At 45.5% G+C, this 22,810-nt stretch overlaps 1 long non-coding RNA gene across 1 annotated transcript in view; it reads right to left on the bottom strand.

Annotated features, from left to right (window-relative positions):
* Positions 1-453: 453 nt before the first annotated feature.
* The window catches only part of LOC147114150 (uncharacterized), a 526,828-nt gene continuing 504,471 nt past the window's right edge, over positions 454-22,810 (bottom strand). The window contains exon 5 of the long non-coding RNA XR_015079159.1: positions 454-500. This is a non-coding gene — a long non-coding RNA (uncharacterized LOC147114150). The remainder of the gene's footprint in view (positions 501-22,810) is intronic.

Here is a 22,810-nt window from a genome sequence, read left to right on the forward strand (position 1 = left end):
TCTGATCGCTACTGAGTGACCTCTGCTGAAAAGTGTGTGTGGATTTTGAGCGAGGGTAGGATTGGGCTTGGCTGGGATGCCCTTCACCGTGGAATACCCTGCCCACACTCGTACATAACGAATGGCTACTTGGGCAAGATACTGGAGGGCTGATGGGATTCCTAGAACCAAATATCAGCACAAATCCCCGAAATCTGGGCGTTTTGTGGTCTGCCACATCATGAAGTGAATGTACACAGAGAGTCAGGGAAAGAGAGAAGAGCAATTGTTATCTTTATCCACTCTATTCTGTACGCGTACAGCAGTTGACATGAAGTCAACACGAGACAGACAAACCATATAGTATCAGACATGACTGAATAGAATAGCTACTGTGTGTTCTGCCTGTCTGGGCTCATACAACTATAAATTAACTTACACACATCATTCTCTTTCTATAAAATAATATTACTCACCACATAATCTACGTGTCTACTTCACAGCTTTCACTGGATCCTATCCTGCAAGAAAATGATAAATATTTTGTCAATACAGATGCAAGCAATTTTAAACCAATGCAAAACAAAAATGGTGGTGAGCGATGTGAAAGGCCATGAACAGCGGATGTATAACTAACACAGATTATATCCCATTTCCAGAGAGGGACTTCCTAACCAGATATGTTCACTACAGGATACCTGAAGGAAAACTGCCAAGAAGCAAATAAAAATCTGGTGCCTCAGAAAGGATCCTGGCTGGCTTTGAAACAGACAGAAACAGACACCAATTATTCTTCAGCTCAACATGAATTTAAGCAATTATGAGAATGCTGCCTCTCTTCTGCTCTCGGATATTAGGGAAATTGACCTCATGCTAGGTTGGCAGCTGAGCAGAGAGCGCAAACTCCAGATCTCTACCATGGAAACCCATCGCTTTATAAATTGCCTGCATTTCCTAGTTCATGCTCAAATATCGGCTGTTTCATACGGGTCTTCGTCATGTACTGAATGTATCCTTAGTAATTCATTCTGCTACATGAAATACCACAAGTGCAAAACAAAAATCCTGAAATAACATAACTTGCTTTAATACATACAGCGCAATGAATATCACAGGAAAACAGCTTCATATATTGGATCGTGAGTACCCTAGTGAATTTTTTTTTCCAATAAAATAGTCCCATTACGTCCCATTACTTATTCAACAAGAGTCATGAGGACAAATGTGTTATTCTTTCAGCAACTGTAAGAACACAGAGGCCTTTCAACCTTCACCGGATGCTTCTGTCATTTTGAAAGCTTTGTTTAAAAGACAGGAAAAATGAAAGTCTTCTTCATGCAATTTTGATGACAAAATATATTATTGGGCAAAAGGACAATGTGATGAGCATAATATTTTTTTTGTGGGGTGGGGGGGGGGGGTCCGAGGTCATCAGGTTGAGGCCCAGGCTATTTTAATTCTCGGGCCTCAGTTTCTGACGAGCATATGGCTTTAGCGGGATTTTAACCTGGAGTGGGATTCAGCCAGGGAGGCGGGCAGGCAGGGTGAGTGTCAAACCTTCCAACATCATCAGTTTGAGGCCTAGGCTATTTTAATTCACAGGCCTTATTTGCATTCCGCCGGCCAGCTGCCTATCTGAAACGGGCAGAAAGAGGCAGCTGGTTGACTTTGGTCAGGTCGAGGTCACGGGGGAAAGATTCGGCTGTTTCGCGAATGGGAAGTGTCGAGATCCCAGGGCAGCAGAAACCTGTATTTTCCTTGGGGTGGGGTGGGGGGGGGGGAGGGGCAGGAGAGTAGGATTGCACCTCCTGGCCATACAAAGGAAAGTTTAGGTCTCCCCTACACCAGACTCCCCTTCCTGAATGCAAGACACTATTGAAACCCACCTCCCTGCGAATTACCTGAGTGCCGGCCAAAGTTCCTTTTGTCCTGGCTGGCTGCCTCCTGCAGCCCGAAATTATGCTATCACCTGCTGTCCAACAGAGGTCAGAGGGGGTTTGCCGATCACCTGGGCCCCTGCTCACCCAATTCCCACTTTGGATTAATCAGAGGGGAATTTTAACTCCCCACGTCCGGCGAGAACTGGGTAGCAGCCAGTTAAAATGGAGTGCGGGATTTACCCACTTGTTTCTCGCCCCAGTTCAGCCGACTGCAACTTCAAATTACAGGCGGCAAAGACAGCCACCTGAAGCCGGCAGGGTCCTTCTTTAAATATGCAGTTCCGGATCTGATGATATCCTTGGGTCCCAACTACTCTTTCTTTAACCCAAGGTGTGAGTGGGGAGCAGTGGTAGATTCCCCGCCAGGTCAAAGCTGGTGGGGTCCTGCTCCTCCTGACCCCATAAGGAAAACCTGCTCCAAGTTTCCCCTCTCCACGATTCCACTCCGAACTACTTACCTTCAGCCTCTGGGTCCCTGGCGGTGGCCTCCAAACCACCCAATTTTAACACCCGAGCAACCGCTTCCCGCTGACTTCCCTGCCATTTTGGTCGGGAAATCAGCAAGTGGCATACAAATGATGCCCTGATGTTCAAATTGGCCGAGCTTCCCTGCTCGCTCGGCCACCTTCCTGCTTGTAAGTGAAAAATCAATCCCTCAGTCACTCCTAAAAGTGAGTTATTATTCCTATGTCTTAGAGATTGCTTTTACTTGCCCAGGATTTGTACAGTAACACGACAGAGGCAAAACCTATGTGGCCAAATGGGTATCTTGACTACTTAGTCTTCCTCATCTGCCTTTCCACCAATGTCTAAGTACCTGCCCAATGGGTTTTTAATTTGTTATGCTTCACTGGCAACAGAACTAGTATTCTGGTATTTCCAGTGCCTAGAAATGTGATCATTACTATGGCTCAACCTACTCAAATAATTTCTCAACTTGGGCACATACTTTGTTACAATCCTATTCTCATCAGTGGTCAACCCTGAGCACGCCTCTCTGAACAACATGCTCCGACCATGCATTCAGCTTCCCTATAGAAAATCAAATGGTAAGAACTCTGTAGCCTCTTGCGGTACCTCCCTATAAGCAAACAATACACAAACCAACATTTTATTCCAATCTTTGGGGTTCTGTTCAGCGTTATGTGCACAGGATGTCAATAAGGATCTCATTAAGCCTCACTGTCAGCCCATTTATCTGAGAATGGCATGGGATGAAGCAAAGTTGTTCCATTTGGAATTGTTGCAATAAGTAAGTGACCAGCTGAGATGTAAAGCTAGCCCCATGTCAGGTGAAATTGCTTCTGGGAACTCATAGAGTCATAGAGTTTTACAGCACAGAAAGAGGCCCTTCGGCCCATCGTGTCTGCGCCGCCCATCCATCCCTGTCCAGTCTAATCCCATTTTCCAGCATTTGGTCCATAGCCTTGTATGCAATGGCATTTCAAGTGCTCATCCAAATGCTTCTTGAATGTTGTGAGGGTTCCTGCCTCTACCACCCTTTTAGGCATTGAGTTCCACATTCCAACCACCCTCTGGGTGAAAAAGTTCCTCCTCAAATCCCCTCTAAATCTCCTGCCCCTTACCCTGAATCTATGCCCCCTTGTTATTGACCCCCCTACTAAGGGGAAAAGTTCCTCTTTGTCTACCCTATCTATGCCCCTCATCATTTTGTACACCTCAATCAGGTCCCCCCTCAGCCTTCTTTGCTCCAAGGAAAACAACCCCAGCCTGTTTAGTCTTTCTTCATAGCTGAGGCGCTCCATCCCAGGTAACATCCTGGTGAATCTTCTCTGCACCCTCTCCAAAGCAATCACATCCTTCCTATAGTGAGGCGACCAGAACTGCACACAGTACTCCAGCTGTGGCCTCACCAGCGTTTTGTACAGCTCCATCATAACCTCCCTGCTCTTATATTCTATGCCTCGGCTAATGAAGGCAAGTATCCCATATGCCTTTTTAACCACCTTATCTACTTGTTCCGCTGCCTTCAGAGATCTATGTACATGTACACCGAGGTCCCTCTGACCCTCTGTACTTCCTAGGGTCCTACCACTCATTGTGTATTCCCTTGCCTTATTTGTCCGTCCAAAATGCATCACCTCGCACTTTTCAGGGTTAAATTCCATTTGCCACTTTTCCGCCCATCTGACCAACCCGTCTATATCGTCCTGTAGCCTGAGGCTTTCCCCTTTGCAATTTACCACCCCACCAATTTTCGTGTCATCTGCAAACTTACTGATCATCCCTTTTACATTCTCATCCAAATCATTTATGTAGATCACAAACAGCAAGGGACCCAGCACCGATCCCTGAGGTACCCCACTGGACACAGGCTTCCAGTCACAAAAGCAACCTTCGACCATCACCCTCTGCCTCCTGCCACTCAGCCAGTTTAGGATCCAACGTGCCAAGGCACCCTGGATCCCATGGGCTCTTACCTTCTTGACCAGTCTCCTATGCGGGACTTTGTCAAAAGCTTTACTGAAGTCCATGTAAACCACATCCACAGCATTTCCCTCATCCACCTCCCTAGTCACCCCCTCGAAAAATTCAATCAGATTTGTCAGACATGATTTACCCTTGACAAAGCCATGCTGACTATCCCCGATTAATCCTTGCCTCTCCAAGTGGAGACTAATTTTGTCCCTCAGAATTTTTTCCAATAATTTCCCTACCACAGATGTTAGGCTCACTGGCCTGTAATTCCCTGGTTTATCCCTGCTACCCTTCTTGTATAATGGTACTACATTAGCTGTTCTCCAGTCCTCTGGTACATCCCCTGTGGCCAGAGAGGTTCTGAAAATTTGTGTCAGAGCCCCTGCAATCTCCTCCTTTGCCTCCCACAGCAACCTGGGATACATCTCGTCCGGGCCTGGGGATTTATCGACTTTTTGGCCTGCTAAAACCGCTAGCACCTCCTCCCTCTCGATGCTAATATGTTCAAGTATGTCACAATCCCCTTGCCCGATTTCTATGTCTGCATCGTCTTTCTCCATAGTGAACACAGATGCAAAAAATTCATTTAAAACCCCGCCTACATCATCTGGTTCTACACACAGATTGCCACTTTGGTCCCTAATGGGCCCTACACTTTCCCTGGTTATCCTCTTGCCCTTAATATACTTATAAAACATCTTAGGATTTTCCTTTATTTTGCTCGCCAGTGTTATTTCATGGCCCCTCCTCGCCCTCCTAATTTCTTTTTTAAATATGCCCCTGCACTTTTTATACTCCTCTAGGGCTTCTTCCGTCTTTAGTCTTTTGTAACTGCCAAAAGCCCCCCTTTTATTTCTAATGCATTTTTGTATCTCCCTTGTCATCCAAGGTTCCCTTTGCTTGTTGGTCCCACCCTTGACCTTTACAGGAACATGTTGGCGCTGTACTCTCTCTATTTCCCTTCTGAAAGTCTCCCACTGTTTTGATGTGGATTTTCCTATAAGTAGCTGCTCCCAGTCCACTTTGGCCAGATCCTGCCTTATCATATTAAAATCGGCCTTCCCCCAATTTAGAACCCTTATTTCCGGGCCGTCTTTGTCTTTTTCCATGACCACCTTAAATTTCACCGAATTATGGTCACTGTCGCCAAAATGCTCTCCTACTGATACTTCCACCACTTGCCCGGCTACATTCCCCAGAATTAGGTCCAGTACCGCCCCCTCTCTTGTAGGACTTTCTACATGTTGGCTCAAAAAGCTCTCCTGGATGCACTTTAAGAATTCTGCACCCTCTAAGCCTTTCACACTCTGACTATCCCAATTTATATTGGGGAAGTTGAAATCCCCCACTATTATTACCCTATTATTTTCACACTTACTCGATCCAAGTAAACACTACAAACAGTGCCGTGGCCACAATGTCCACATCCATGGTGAACTATCAAATCCGGATACCTGGATCTGTAGTCTACCAAGATTAATATGTATTATTTCCCCAGCTGACTGCTGACAGGTATGGGGCCTACATTTCCTACGCCCACCCTCTTGAAAGGTTTACTAATAATGGGTAGAGGTTGCAGTGGTGCTTAGTTGTAATCCCCCAGTTCACCCATGTGCTGACACTAATCATATGTCTGCTAAATTTAGTCATTTCCTAGGAGATTCTGAGCCAACAAAATGCTTCAACAGCATGTTCTTTATGCGTTTTGCCACCTGATGTTCTGCAGGAGGGAGATCATGAGCTACCGTTAGTAAATCATTTTGGTACACACGCAACACCACTGTATGTCAGAACTCTTTTCTGATTCCTGTTTGTAACTTATTTTGGTTTGTCATGATGGGCTAAAAGCCCCTTGCAAAATATCGTGAGTGACTCCTCGCCAATTGGTACTCTCATGCCAGTGCCACCCCCACCTTGGTTTGGCTTGGTTCCATAACCTTTATCTGACTGCAAGTAAATGCCCAAGCTTTCTCTTCTTTAACCACATCCACCATAATGTCCCCATTATTCAGATTATTCAGGTGGCACGATTTTGAAAAGTGCAGATGAGCAGAGAGACCTTCGTGTCCATATACACAAATCCTTACAGGTGGCAGGACAACTTGATAAGGTGGTTAAAAACGCATATGGGTTACTTGGGTTTATAAATAGAGACAAAGAATATAAAAGCAAAGAGATCATGCTGGAATTTATACATCATTGGTTAGGCCTCAGCTGGAGTATTGTGGACAATTCTGGGCACCACTTTCAGGAAACATGTCAAAGCCTTAGAAAGAGTAGAGAGGAGGTTTACCAGGGTGTTACCAGGGTTGAGAGACTTCAGTTATGAGGAGAGGTTGGAAAAATGAGGACTGTTCTCCTTGAAGCAGAGAAGGTTAAGAGGTGACCTAATAGAGTTTTTCAAGGCGATGAGAGGTTTTGATAGTGTAGATAGAGAAAAACTATTCCCTCTGGCAAGTGGGTCAATAACCAGAGATCTAAATTTAAAATCATTGGCCAAAGATCTAGAGGGGAGAGGAGGAGAAGTTTTTCACTCAGAGTTGTCAGGATCTGAAACGTTCTACCTGAAAAGGTGGTGGAAGCTGAATAATTTTAAAGGGGAGTTGGACAGGTCCTTGAGGATGAGGAACTTACAGGGTTATGGACAAAAAAACGGGGGGGGGTGGGACTAAACACGACTGCTCTTTCAAAGAGCCAGCACAGACACGATGGGCCAAATGGCCTCCTTCTGTGCTGTAAGCTTCTATGATTGATCGGATATGAGCTTAGGTATTCCTACTTTTGTCACCTCCAACCACGATTGACACTTGAGTTGTGCTCCACCCAGTGGTACATCAAAAAAGTGATCTGCTCATTTACCCAGCTGCCTCAGCTCTTGCATTACCGGTCAAGCAGCTAAACCGCTAGATCATCTGGTATGGTAGCATAGTGGTTATGTTACTGGACTAGAAATCCAGAGGCCTGGACTAAGGATACAGAGACATGAGTTTAAATCCCACCATGGCAGCTGGGGAATTTAAATTCAGTTAATTAAATGAATCTGGAATAATAAAACTAGTATCAGTAATAATGACCATGAAACCGGATTGTTGTACAAACCCATCTGGCTCACTAATGTACTTTAGGGAAGGAAATCTGCTGTCCTTACCTGGTCTGGGTTATATGTGACTCCAAATCCACAGTAATGTGGCTGACTCTTAACTGCCCTCTACGGTTCAAGAAGGCGGCGCACCACCACCTTTTTGAGGGCAATTAGGGATGGGCAATAAATGCTGGCCTTGCCAGCGATGCCCACATATGAATAAAAAAATAATAATCTGGTATTACTTCCAGAATTCAATCACTTAACAGAACATAAGAACATAAGAAGTAGGAGCAGGAGTAGGCCATACGGCCCCTCGGGCCTGCTCCGCCATTCAATAGGATCATGGCTGATCCAAACCTAGACTCACGTCCACTTCCCTGCCCTCTCCCCGTAACCCCTAATTCCCTTATCTGCTAGGAAACTGTCTATCTCCGTTTTAAATTTATTTAATGTTGCAGCTTCCACAGCTCTCTGGGGTAGCAAATTCCATAGATTTACTACCCTCTGAGTGAAGAAGTTTCTCCTCATCTCAGTTTAGAAAGGCCAGCCCCTTATTCTAAGATTATGCCCCCTAGTTCTAGTCTCACCCATCAGTGGAAACATCCTCACCACATCCACCCGATCAAGCCCCCTCACAATCTTATGTTTCGATAAGATCGCCTCTCATTCTTCTGAACTCCAATGAGTAGAGGCCCAACCTACTTAACCTTTCCTCATACGTCAACCCCCTCATCTCCGGAATCAACCGAGTGAACCTTCTCTGAACCGCCTCGAGAGCAAGTATATCTTTTCTTAAATATGGAAACCAAAACTGCACGCAGTATTCCAGGTATGGCCTCACCAATACCCTGTATAACTGCAGCAAGACTTCCCTGTTTTTATACTCCATCCCCCTTGCAATAAAAGCCAAGATTCCATTGGCCTTCCTGATCACCTGCTGCACCTGCATACTGACATTTTGTGTTTCATGCACCAGGACCCCCAGATCCCTTTGTACTGTAGCACTTTGCAGTTTCTCTCCATTTAGATAATAACTTGCTCTTTGATTTTTTCTGCCAAAGTGCATAACCTCACACTTTCCAATATTATATTCCATCTGCCAAATCTTTGCCCCTCACTTAGCCTGTCTATGTCCTTTTGCAGGTTTTTTATGTCCTCCTCACTCACTGCTTTCCCTCCCATCTTTGTATCGTCGGCAAACTTGGATATGTTGCACTCGGTCCCTTCCTCCAAATCGTTAATATAGATTGTAAAGAGTTGGGGTCCCAGAACTGACCCCTGCAGAACACCACTAGTTACTGATTGCCAGCCCGAGAATGAACCATTTATCCCAACTCTTTGTTTTCTGTTAGATAGCCAATCTTCCACCCATGCCAGTATATTACCCCCAATCCCGTGATTTTTTATCTTGATCAGTAATCTTTTGTGTGGAACCTTGTCAAATGCCTTTTGGAAGTCCAAATACACTACATCCACTGGTTCCCCTTTATCCACCCTGTATGTTACATCCTCAAAGAATTCGAGCAAATTTGTCAAACATGACTTCCCCTTCATAAAACCATGCTGACTATGTCCTATTAAATTATGTTTATCCAAATGCTCTGTTACTGTTTCTGTTAAGTCTGTGTGTTCTAGTTGTATTTAAGATTAATTACTGACACAGACTACAAGAATAACGTTTCAACAGGTCTTTACTAGTTGGAGGTCAGGGCTATACTAACAGCAATATCACTGCACAGTACTTATATACCGGTGGTCACCACCAGTATTACGTATACAGCAGCCAGAGAAAGTAGTACATCTCTTAAGGTGGAACAGGCTTAAGTTCTCTTAAGGTGGAACAGGTTACATACACCACAGTTTCCTTAATAATGGACTCCAACATTTTACCAACCACAGATGTTAGGCTAACTGGTCTATAGTTTCCAGCTTTTTGTCTACTTCCCTTCTTAAATAAGAGTGTTACATTAGCAGTTTTCCAATCTGCTGGGACCTTTCCTGAGTCCAGGGAGTTTTGGAAAATAATCACCAATGCATCCACAATCCCTACCGCCACTTCTCTCAAGACCCTAGGATGTAGGCCATCAGGTCCGGGGGATTTATCCACCTTAAGTCACATTATTTTACCAAGTACCATCTCCTTAGTGATTTTAATCGTGTTTAGCTCCTCCCCCCCCCATTGCCCCCTGTTTGTCCAGTGTTGGGATATTTTTAGTGTCCTCTACTGTAAAGACTGATACAAAATATTTGTTCAGCGTCTTTGCCATCTCCATGTTCCCCACCACTAGTTTCCCGGTCTCATCCTCTAAGGGACCGACGTTCACTTTAGCCACCCTTTTTCTTTTTACATAGCTGTAGAAACTCTTGCTATCTGTTTTTATATTTTTTGCTAGTTTACTTTCACAATAATCTATCTTCCCTTTCTTAATTAACACAGCCTTGTAATCTGTTACAAAAAAGGTTATTTGGGGGGTTTGGGGTGGGGGGGACTCATGGGTAAAGTGAGGTGAGAGGTTGCATGAATAAGTAAAAAGGCCAGTTTTACTGTGCATCATAACAATACTTCTGGGGCATTGCATCATTTCTCGGATGCTGTACTGGCTCCAGCTGTAGCTGGCAAGTAATGTTGCACTGTCAAACCATCCAGTTAGGTGGATCCCACTGGACGTGGTCTCGACGTATTTTAGATCTGGCAGTGTTATATTAAAAATTTGGTGCCAAATTGATAACAAAGCCTGTGCAAATCCAGTGTCAAATTTATAGTACAACAACAGGATTACTGTACATACAGCAGGGGAGCCAATCATCCCTCAGCTGACACCAATGTGACCTTCTTGTGGATGCTTCTTCTGTGGTAATGTAATCAGTAGGAAGAGTAACCCGCGCTTCCTGCTACAAACTTCCACAGGTCGATGAGGTACCATGGTTTTGTTTTCAGCTGATCATTAAACTGTAGGGATAGCTGGCTGCGTGAATTAAGGGCTGGTGAAGCAGCAGAGATCTTATTACTTCAAGGGCCCGTTTCACATATTGAAGCAGCTGGTATAAAACCTGGAGGAGAAATTAATTATTCAATTCAGTTTTGTCCTGTGAAATATGATCTCCAGCTCACATCATATTTTCTGATTGGCTATATAATTACCTAACCTGCACATATCTATAAATATGCAGTTAGACTGTAGTCTACAATGTTAAAATAGTAGTTCAGCGGTATAATCTTAATAAGATGCGGAGTGCAAAAATAATGGAGAAATAATGGGAATGACAGAGGTAATGCAAGAGATAATACCTGAAAGAGGGAATGTGTTAGATAGGGGGGATAAGAGAGAGAGAGAGAGGCCTACAAATTGGTTCCTGCCATCCTGTGCCTAATGACACAAACTGAGCACAAGGAATGATCCCTGCGCCAGAATGGGTAGGCCCAAAGCATACCCAATATTGGGCCTCATTTTCATGAGGCTGGCAAGGTGCGGACACTTGCTGGGCGTTGCCAGGCAGCTCACCGGTGAAGAGGATTTCCATTTTAGGCTGCTGTGTTGCCGGCAGTAATCTGGAGGGAGGTGGCAATCAGGAGAGGGGAAAAGCAATTAGGAGGGAGAAAGCTGATCACAGGCCGGCACCTCCCAGTTCCACATTCAGGCAAGTAGTTTTTTTATTAAAACATCTTCTGTTTGGTGGCAGCCTATTTTTAGTTCAAAATAAAATGAGTTTCATTATTTGCAATGTCTAGACAAGTGTAGGACCTGATATCATGACATAATTACAATGTCATTCTTATCAGGTCCTGTACATAATGTCACAGTTCTGAGCTAAGCTCCAGTCTATCATCACGATTGCCTACTTCCAACTCTGAAATATCACCGGACTCCATTGCTCCCTCACTCACACAGTCACTTAAATCCTCACACCTTCAGTTATTACTTTCCCCAAGTTTTTCAGTATATGGAGTTAGGTTACAGATCAGCCATGATCTCGTTGAATGGCGGAACAGGCTTGAGGGGCTAAATAGCCTACCCCTGTTCCTAGGTTCCATCACCAGCCTCCCAAATGCCCCTTGCACTAAGTCCGACTCAACCCTATCCTTGCTGACCTGCACGGACTCCCCACATTCCATGGCACATTGATTTCAAAATCCTCATTCTCTTCCACAAATCTGTGGCACAGATGCAGCGTAGTCACATCAATTAGATTAATTAATTCAGATGTAGTCCGTCGCCAGGGACAGGATGGTGTGACTAGAAGTGAGGCAGGTACGGGGATCCAGGAGGTAGTGTTGGAGGAGCCGCAGCCCTTGCTCTTGTCCAACAGGTTTGAGGCTCTCACTCCCTTTGAGGATGGGAACGGGGACTGCGGGGAGGATGAGCAACCTGGCCACAGCATCGTGGAGCGGGGGGCCATTTAAGTGGGGGGAGTTAAAAGAAATGTTGTAGTGGTAGGGGATAGTATCGTTAGGGAGATAGATAGGGTTCTTTGCAGCCGAGAGCGAGAGTCCCGAAGGCTGTGTTGCCTGCCCGGTGCCAGGGTTAAGGACATCTCCTCTGGGCTGGAGAGAAACTTGGAGTGGGAGGGGGAGGATCCAGTTGTCGTGGTCCATGTTGGTACCAACGACATAGATAGGACAAGGAAAGAGATTCTGCTGAGGGAGTTTGAGCAGCTAGGGGCCAAATTAAAAAGCAGAACCACAAGGGTAATAATCTCTGGATAACTACCTGAGCCACGTGCAAATTTGGCTAAGGTAAATAAAATTAGAGCGTTAAATGCGTGGCTCAAAGACTGGTGTGGGAGAAATGGGTTTTGCTTCTTGGGACACTGGCATCAGTACTGGGACAGGAGAGAGCTGTTCCGTTGGGACGGACTTCACTTGGCCAGTGCTGGGACTAGAATCCTGGCGAATCGAATAACTAGGTCTGTAGAGAGGGCTTTAAAGTAATTAGTGGGGGGGAGGTTTTAAGAGAGCGAAAAATAAAAATGACAGCAGAGAAGGCAGTAGAGCAAGGTAGCACTGGGGGAATTAAAAACCAGAGCGTGTCAGGAAGGGACAGAATGTATAATGATAAAGGTAAAGTGGTAAAAGGGGTAAAAGCAGGAATAAATTGTCAGAAAACATATTTGAAAGTTCTTTATCTGAATGCACGCAGCATTCGTAACAAAATAGACGAGTTGACGGTACAAATAACTACACATGGGTATGATCTGGTGGCCATTACGGAAACATGGCTGCAAGATGATCATGACTGGGAACGAAACATACAAGGGTATTTGACAATTAGGAAGGACAGACAGGAAGGAAAGGGAGGTGGGGTTGCTATGTTAATCAAGGATGGAATCACTGCAATAGTCAGAAATGATATTGGGTCAAAGGATCAGGATAGTGAAACAGTTTGGGTAGAGATAAGGAACAATAAGGGGAAAAAAAAAAGTCACTAGTGGGCGTAGTCTATAGGCCTTGTAACAGTTGCAATTCTGTTGGTCGGAGTATAAATCAGGAAATAGTTGGGACTTGTGATAAGGGAACAGCTATAATCATGGGGGATTTTAACTTTCATATTGACTGGACTAATCAAATTGGGCATGGCAGCCTTGAGGAAGAGTTCATAGAGTGTATTAGGGACGGGTTCCTTGAGCAGTATGTAACTGAACCAACCAGGGGGCAGGCAATCTTAGATCTGGTCCTGTGTAATGAGACAGGATTAATAAAATATGTCCTAGTAAAGGATCCCCTTGGAATGAGTGACCATAATATGGTTGAATTCCAAATTCAGTTTGAGGGTGAGAGAGTTGGATCTCAAACCAGCGTACTGAGCTTAAATAAAGGAGACTATGAAGGTATGAGAGTAGAATTGACTAAAGTGGACTGGGAAAACAGATTAAAGTGTAAGATGGTACAAGAGCAGTGGTCTACATTCAAGGAGATATTTCACATCTTTCAAGATAAATATATTCCACTGAGGAAAAAGGGGAGTAAAAGAAAAGACAGCCATCCGTGGCTTAGTAAAGTAATAAAGGATAGTATCCGACTGAAAACAAGGGCATATAAAGTAGCCAAATCTAGTGGGAGGATAGAAGATTGGGAAGCATTTAAAAGCCAGCAAACAATAACTAAAAGATTAATTAAGAAAGGGAAGATAGATTATGAAAGTAAACTAGCAAAAAATATAAAAACAGATAGCAAGAGTTTCTACAGCTATATAAAAAAGAAAAAGGGTGGCTAAAGTGGTCCCTTAGAGGATGAGACCGGGAAACTAGTGGTGGGGAACATGGAGATGGCAAAGACGCTGAACAAATATTTTGTATCAGTCTTTACAGTAGAGGACACTAAAAATATCCCAACACTGGACAAACGGGGCAATGGGGGGGGGAGGCGGGAAGAGCTAAACATGATTAAAATCACTAAGGAGATGGTACTCGGTAAAATAATGTGACTTAAGGTGGATAAATCCCCCGGACCTGATGGCCTACATCCTAGGGTCTTGAGAGAAGTGGCGGTAGGGATTGTGGATGCATTGGTGATTATTTTCCAAAACTCCCTGGACTCAGGAAAGGTCCTGGCAGATTGGAAAACTGCTAATGTAACACACTTATTTAAGAAGGGAAGTAGACAAAAAGCTGGAAACTATAGACCAGTTAGCCTAACATCTGTGGTTGGCAAAATGTTGGAGTCCATTAGTAAGGAAACAGTAACAGAGCATTTGGATAAACATAATTTAATAGGACAGAGTCAGCATGGTTTATGAAGGGGAAGTCATGTTTGACAAATGTGCTCGAATTCTTTGAGGACGTAACAGACAGGGTGGATAAAGGGGAACCAGTGGATGTAGTGTATTTGGACTTCCAAAAGGCATTTGACAAGGTTCCACACAATAGATTACTGATCAAGATAAAAAATCACGGGATTGGGGGTAATATACTGGCATGGGTGGATGATTGGCTATCTAACAGAAAACAAAGAGTTGGGATAAATAGTTTGTTCTCGGGCTGGCAATTGTAATGTATGTAATGTATATATACCTTAAGGGAGAGAACTACTTTTTACAGCTCCTGTATACTGTAGTACCGGCAGTGACCACACCTGTATATAAACCCTGAGTAGTGATCTGTACAGTTAGTTCTAGAGTAACCCTCATTCAGCAAACACCTGTTGAATCATTCCCTGCAGTCTGTTGTCTGATTATTGAAGGACACAACATTAAGATACACGGATATAACATTGGCAACGAGGCAGGTTCGAACCTACCTGCAACTCTGCATCACCTCCCAGGGATTCGCTCCTGGAGAACAGTGGAAGAAGGTCGAGTCCAGAAGCACGGGCGTCGACCACGGGCAACCGCCCAGTCCTCCAGCGGAGATTTGAGCATCGCAGGGGAGGCTGTCGAGGGCCAGGCTTGGCTTTCCAGTCACGGTGGTCCAGCGAAACGGGCTGGCAACAGGTACTGCGCAGACCCTTCCCGGACAGCGGCGGGCTAGAGCCGACCGAGGGGCACAGAAAAAGGCCGAGCAGCGTCGACGGGGGAGAGAGAGAGGGCAGAGCGCACAGGGCGCAACCGGTGTTCAGGACCGAGTGGCGTCAACGGGGGAGAGAGACGAAAGAGAGCAGAGCGCAGCCGGTGTTCAAGGGCCTAGAAGCATTAACGGGGGAGGTGCGCAGGAAAACGCGAGGCGCTGCCAATGCCACGAGGACCGCAGAGAGCGGCATTGGCAGCAGCGCAGGAGCAGCACGCGAAACCCACAGGGCGTCGCCATTTGCCACGAGGACCGCCAAGAGCGGCGTTGGCAGCAGCGCAGGAAATGCCATTTTAAGGCGCAGCGGGGAAGAAAGGAAAGCGCGGGAGACGCCATTTTAAGCCAGTCTAACCACACCCAAAAATGCCGAAGAGTGGCAGTATCACAGCTTTCGACAATTAAGTTGAAGATTGGACGACATATGTCGAACGCATAGAAGTATACTGCAAGGCGAATGAAGTGCCAGATGACAAGAAAGCGCTGGTATTGTTGAATTCAATGGGTGCAAAAACATATGGCTTACTACGAAACCTAGTAACCCCAGAGAAGCCAGTAGAGAAGGATTTTGAAACCATAGTGTCAATCCTACAGGACCATTTAAACCCCACACCGCTGCTGATAGCAGTAAGATTTAAATTTCACAAAAGGAACCAGCATAAAGATGAAAGTAATGCTGAGTACTTAACGGAACTGCGCAAGCTATCGAAACACTGCCAGTTTGGAACGGGACTAGCAGATACTTTAAGGGACAAGTTTGTGTGTGGGCTTCAAAGTGAAGGAACCCAGAAACGGCTTCTATCAGAAAAGGATCTTACGCTGGACAAGGCTTTCAGCATTGCAGTATCACACGAAGCAGCAGCACGGGGCGCTGCAGAGATACAACAGAGACCGCAAGAATATGGCACAAATGAAATGTCATACTGAACAGTGAAGTGCTATCACTGCGGCAGAACAACACACTACCATAATGATTGCTGGTTCAAGGACAAAGTGTGCAGACAGTGTGGAAAAGTAGGACACATAGCAAGAGTCTGCAGGTCGGGAAAGAAAACCAGCAGCAAGAAATCTCCACAGGAGAAGTACAAGAAGGTACATAAGGTGACGGAGAGCAGTTCAGACGAACAGAAGAGTGATACAGACTCCGGAAGCAAGGAGCTGGGTTGTCTGAAACTACATAATGTGATCAAAACGGAGGATCACCAAACTATCTGGGTCACGCTCAAGATAGCAGGAGTCCAAGTGAAAATGGAATTGGACACAGGATCAGCCCTAACAGTCATAAACCGAAGGGACTACAAGCGACTATTCTCACATATACCCTTGAGAGATACAAAGATTGTCTTGAAGACGTACACGGGGCAAAAAGTCTACCCCAAAGGAAAAATAAGGGTGAACGTTATATATAACGGCAAGGAAACACCAAAAATGGACCTATGTGTATTGCCAGATGGAGGACCACTACTACTAGGACGTGAATGGATCCGGAAGATACAGCTAGATTGGCATTCCATAAAAGCACTGACTGTAGATGCCAAAAAGGATGACGACGTCACACCTGGGCGACTGACAAAAATGCTAACTGACACACAAGAAGTGGTCCAGCAGGGACTCGGAACACTAAAAGGCATAACAGCGACGATCAAAATAGAGGAAAATGCAAGCCCAAAGTTTTTTAAGGCCAGACCGGCACCTTATGCGATCCGCCCAGCCGTCGAAGCAGAGCTGGAAGGTTTGGAACGTTCAGGAGTACTGTCCAAAGTGGACTGGAGCGAGTGGGCTACACCCATCGTTCCTGTAATGAAGAGGTCATTGAGTAATACGCCTGGGGAACCAAAGAAGGTTCGCATCGGTGGGGACTTTAATGTGACAGTGAACCCAGTCCTTCACACTGTACAATATCCGCTTCCGCGGATTGAAGATATTTTCGCCTCGCTATCTGGAGGGAAACGCTTCACTAAGATTGAACTGGCCCAGGCGTACCTGCAAATGGAGGTAGAAGAAGCCTCGAAACAGTACCTCACGATCAACACTCATAAAGGTCTCTACCAATACAACCGGCTGGTGTTTGGGGTAGCATCAGCTCCGGCTATTTGGCAAAGGGCAATGGAACAAGGCCTGCAAGGGATTCCAGGGACCCAGTGTTATTTGGACGACATCCTGGTCACAGGCAAAAATGAGAGTGATCACCTCGCCAACCTGGAGCAGGTGCTCACTAGATTGAAGGAATATGGGCTCCGAGCTAATCGCCACAAATGTGAGTTTTTCCAGAAGCAGATCTCGTATTGTGGTCACGTTATTGATGAAGAGGGGTTGCATAAGTCCCCTGAAAAGATTGAGGCAGTAGTCAAGGCTCCAGCACTGGAAAATGTGTCACAACTGAGGTCGTTCCTCGGGCTGGTGAACTACTACCATAAGCTCTTGCCAAATTTGTCTACCGTACTACACCCACTAAACACCCTACTGCAAATGGGGGTACCATGGAAGTGGAGTGACGAATGTAAATGAGCTTTCCAGAAGAGCAAAGCATTGATCACATCAAAAGAGGTGTTGGCTCATTTCAACCCAGCACTACCAATTCAGTTGGCGTGTGATGCATCACCCTATGGCATTGGAGCGGTGCTGTCGCACAAATTCCCGGACGGCTCGGAGAGGCCAGTAGCCATTGCGTCTTGGTCACTAACCTCAGCCGAGCGTAACTATGCGCAGATTGACAGGGAGGCCCTCAGCCTAGTGTGGGGAGTGAAAAAGTTCAGTCACTATCTGCACGGGCAGCATTTCACCATGCTGACTGACCACCAACCACTTGTCTCCATCTTTAATCCAAAGAAGAGCGTTCCAGTGATGACTGCGCAACGGCTACAAAGATGGTCCCTTTTTCTAGGGGTGCACCAATATGAAATCGAGTGTAAGGGCACGAAACAGCATGGAAACGCTGATGGGCTATCACGCCTGCCACTGCCTACTGCGGCGGAAGCACCAGCAGTGGATCCTGTCGAAATATTTCATTCGACTATAATTGAATGCTTGCCAGTAACTAATGCTGGTATAGAGAAGGAGACCCGAAATGACCCGACACTGTCTCGGGTATATGATTTGAAGGTGAAGGGATGGCCAGCATATGGCGACTCACTGTTGCCAGCATTCTCATCCAGAAGAGAACAGCTGTCAGTATGCCAGGGGACCTTGATGTGTGGATCCCGAGTGGTAATTCCACCCAAGTTAAGGGAGAGAGTGCTCAATGAGCTTCACGAAGGTCATCTGGGAGGGGTGAAAATGAAAAGCCTTGCTAGGGCTTATGTGTGGTGGCCGGGGATCGATCAGCAAATCGAGGACCTGACAAAGAGCTGCTCAGGATGCCAGAAGGTCCAAAATGCACCACCACATGCCCCTCTACACCCATGGGAGTGGCCCTCATCTCCATGGCAACGGGTGCATATTGATTTTGCTGGTCCATTCATGGACTCAATGTTTTTAATAGCCGTGGATGCGCACTCGAAATGGCCTGAGGTGATCAAAATGTCTTCCACCACCAAGGAGAAAACTATTGCAGTCCTACGGACCATTTTTTGCCAGGAACGGCTTGCCAGAGCAGGTTTGCTCTGATAACGGACCACAGTTTGTGTCCGAAGATTTTCGAAGATTTATGAAAAGGAATAGGGTAAGGCATTACACATCCGCCCCGTATCATCCAGCCACAAATGGATTGGCTGAGAGGTTCGTACAAACCTTTAAAAAAGCAGTAAAGGCCATGTGCGATGACGACATTCCACTGCAGCATAAGGTGGACAATTTCCTGTTAGCCTACAGAAATGCGACATATGCAGTCACCAACCAGGCCCCGGCCATGATGTTCTTTAACCGAAGGTTGAGATCTCGTCTGGATTTGCTCAGACCAAATGTACGAAAAGATGTTGAGAGTAAGCAATTCCAGCACATCAATGAGAAGCCAACAAGAAGCTTCAATGTAGGGCAACCAGTCTTGGCCCGCGACTACTGAACAGAGAAATGGCAACCAGGAACGATATGCACACGGCAGGGGCCACTAATGTACACAGTGGATGTTGGGGAGAACATTGTGAGATGCCATGCTGACCAGATCCTAGCGTCACAGGAACGAGTCAACCCCATGGCTCGGCCATACGTACCTGGTGAGGAACCCGACTTACTGGTCGCATCTACCTCAGAAACAATAGCATTGGAAGCTGATGAATCAACTGACGACAGGGTGCTAGAATCGCCTCCGCACCAAGAGCGAGACACTCGGAAAAGGTGTTATCCAGAAACAATCAGGAAGCCTCCCCAGAGACTGAATGTATGAATGGACGATTTTCATATAACATTGTATATTAAAAATTTTAATTGTTAAATGAGTATTATGGTACTGTTAATCTAAAAGGGGAGGAATTGTAATGTATGTAATGTATATATACCTTAAGGGAGAGAACTACTTTTTACAGCTCCTGTATACTGTAGTACCGGCAGTGACCACACCTGTATATAAACCCTGAGTATTGATCTGTACAGTTAGTTCTAGAGTAACCCTCATTCAGTAAACACCTGTTGAATCGTTCCCTGCAGTCTGTTGTCTGATTATTGAAGGACACAACATTAAGATACACGGATATAACAGCAATCAGTAACTAGTGGTGTTCCGCAGGGGTCAGTGCTGGGACCCCAACTCTTTACAATCTATATTAACGATTTGGAGGAAGGGACCGAGTGCAACATATCCAAGTTTGCCAACGATACAAAGATGGGAGGGAAAGCAGTGAGTGAGGAGGACATAAAAAAACCTGCAAAAGGACATAGACAGGCTAAGTGAGTGGGCAGAGATTTGGCAGATTGAATATAATATTGGAAAGTGTGAGGTTATGCACTTTGGCAGAAAAAATCAAAGAGCAAGTTATTATCTAAATGGAGAGAAACTGCAAAGTGCTACAGTACAAAGGGATCTGGGGGTCCTGGTGCATGAAACACAAAAGGTTAGTATGCAGGTGCAGCAGGCGATCAGGAAGGCCAATGGAATCTTGGCTTTTATTGCAAGGGGGATGGAGTATAAAAACAGGGAAGTCTTGCTGCAGTCATACAGGGTATTGGTGAGGCCACACCTGGAATACTGCGTGCAGTTTTGGTTTCCATATTTAAGAAAAGATATACTTGCTCTCGAGGCGGTTCAGAGAAGGTTCACTTGGTTGATTCCGGAGATGAAGGGGTTGACGTATGAGGAAAGGTTGAGTAGGTTGGGCCTCTACTCATTGGAGTTCAGAAGAATGAATGAGAGGCGATCTTATCGAAACATATAAGATTGTGAGGGGGCTTGATCGGGTGGATGCGGTGAGGATGTTTCCACTGATGGGTGAGACTAGAACTAGGGGGCATAATCTTAGAATAAGGGGCTGCCCTTTCTAAACTGAGATGAGGAGAAATTTCTTCACTCAGAGGGTAGTAAATCTATGGAATTTGCTACCCCAGAGAGCTGTGGAAGCTGCAACATTAAATAAATTTAAAACAGAGATAGACAGTTTCCTAGCAGATAAGGGAATTAGGGGTTACGGGGAGAGGGCAGGGAAGTGGATGTGAGTCTAGATTCGGATCAGCCATGATCCTATTGAATGGCGGAGCAGGCCCGAGGGGCCGTATGGCCTACTCCTGCTCCTATTTCTTATGTAGGGGTGTAAATGAGGTGGAATGGGGTCCTCCTGCCTCACTTTCTTCTGTGTGCACCCGAAGAGCACCCAAAAAAGTTGGCAGCCCAGTTTGCACTAGAACTCTCCACAGGCCAAAGGGTCTACCGGGTTCACGGGAGAATCCTAAAGATAGAATGAGGCACCAGGAATGTTTATTCCTCTACTCCCCCAGCACAATTCAGGTATGTTTATTTTTCACCCCTTAGGCCTAAAGCCCTTCTGCCTGCTGCTCTCCAGAAGAACCAGAAGGCCCCAATGCTGGGAGCCAGAAAAGCACCCGAAAGCCTCTCAGGTAAGATCCAGTTTCTGCCCCTCATCTCCACTGCAAGGCCCTGTGTTGGAAGAGTGTTTTAGCCATGCAAATAGTATGTGCCAGGACATTTGGGAGCAGTGGTCTGGCAGCAGCTAGAGCCCACCCCAAATACAATGCAACTGTAAGACGCCTTGTGGGGATCCTGAGAGGAAACTCAGGCTTCGGATATATTCCTGTTCCTTTCTTTCTCTTCAGCGTTTATCTAAATTGACTGCACAACACTCATCATATTCTACCAATTCTACAAAGTTCAGAAAGCAGGAGCTGGATAAGTCTGAAATTCAGGAAGCTCTTGCAGCAATGCTGCCTGCTACTTGGCAATGTGTTAAGCCAGAAGATTGTTTCCAGCTCAGGACACTTTACCCTTGCCTGCGGAGAGCAGCTTGTTTAGATGTCTAACACGTACACAATAAGTAATTTCACAAAATCGCACAGGTCAATCAGCCTAGGTCAAGGTGAAGAGAAGTCACCTTAATTCTGCACTTTTACACAAATTAAAGGTCATATACAAGACACACAGCATATTGAAAGGGTGATATGAAGAGCATTTAATTTTACTGATGGGCTGCAGTCTATCCAAGAGTTACAGTTTATTTCATTAACACAATCATGCACAAAAACAAAAATCTAAAGTCCAGTCAGCTCCACTTAGATCACCATTCCTAAAAGCTGCTCTAGTCAAGGATGGGGGTGGGAACGCTATGATGACAATTTTCTTCCAGAAAGAACCACTAACACAGCTTAAAGACAACCTTCTGAGGTTGCTAAATAGGATTCTGGTCGAGGCTCGCACTTCATGTGAGAACCTGAATTAAACAGTTGGTGATATGTAAACCTGGTACAATTTGGACTTGGACATTTGGAACAGCAAAGTTGGCACATTTCAATTGTCCTACAAAGGTCTTTGCACTGGTTTTAAAGGCAGATTTCTGGTGTATAGTTGATGAGAAAACTCAGAGTTACAACAGCAGCTGCTGGAAGGTATTACCTGAGCACCAGGTTTGAGAACACATGTTCGCATATCCATGCTATGGTGCCAATCACAACAGAAAGGATGCTACTGACCTGGTGGAATCACCACGCGATGGGGTGTGATATGTCCACGATGTGGTCAAGAGAATGATGGCAATACACTCACACATGTTATAGTGAATTACGCTGTGCAAAATACCACTTGTGAGGAGATCCTAGTACTTGTTGTTCCATCCTCTTTAGACGGGTGTATCTTTTGGGCCAAGGTTACTCCAAGATAACACAATGTTCAGAACTACGTCAACCATCTGTGGCGGATTTGGTCATTCAAATCCTGAACCAAGTAGGTCCACACTATTTCATCAATTGCCATTCCCTCTCAGCTCCAGGTATCTCTGCAAGCCAGTGCCTTAGCAGGTTGAATGATCTTGGTTGAACAAGCTGCAGGAAGCTTACTTGTGTTCTCAGCTGGTAGATTGCATCGCTTCAGCTATTTTAACTCCAGCATTATCTATACACACCCTTAAGGGCCACTAATCCTTGGCTATTACCAACCTACACCTAAACTCTCTGGACTTATGGAAGTGAGGAGAGAGTGCACCTGCCATATTGGACAAGCAAAATTTCTATGGGGTGGAAATTGGACCTCGTTGCACCCGTTCTGTGGTCAATTTCGGGGACTAACAAGATGCCTGAAAGATATCTGACCTGATTGGGCCTAAATAAGGGGTCTAATAGCTGTTTTATGCAATTTATATTCAATGTCGCAGGGAGGAGCAGGAAGCGGGCCTGCTCCATTCGGGATTCTCAAGTGGTCGCTAGGCGACAGCCACCAAAAGGTAAGTGGCACTTGGCCTGCTGTACGCCTGTTCTCCATCGGGAATGAAAATTGGCC

Source organism: Somniosus microcephalus, chromosome 8 (genome assembly GCF_052327205.1).
Source record: "Somniosus microcephalus isolate GS21.2 chromosome 8, FLI_Smic_1.0, whole genome shotgun sequence".
NCBI classification, from domain to species: domain Eukaryota; kingdom Metazoa; phylum Chordata; class Chondrichthyes; order Squaliformes; family Somniosidae; genus Somniosus; species Somniosus microcephalus.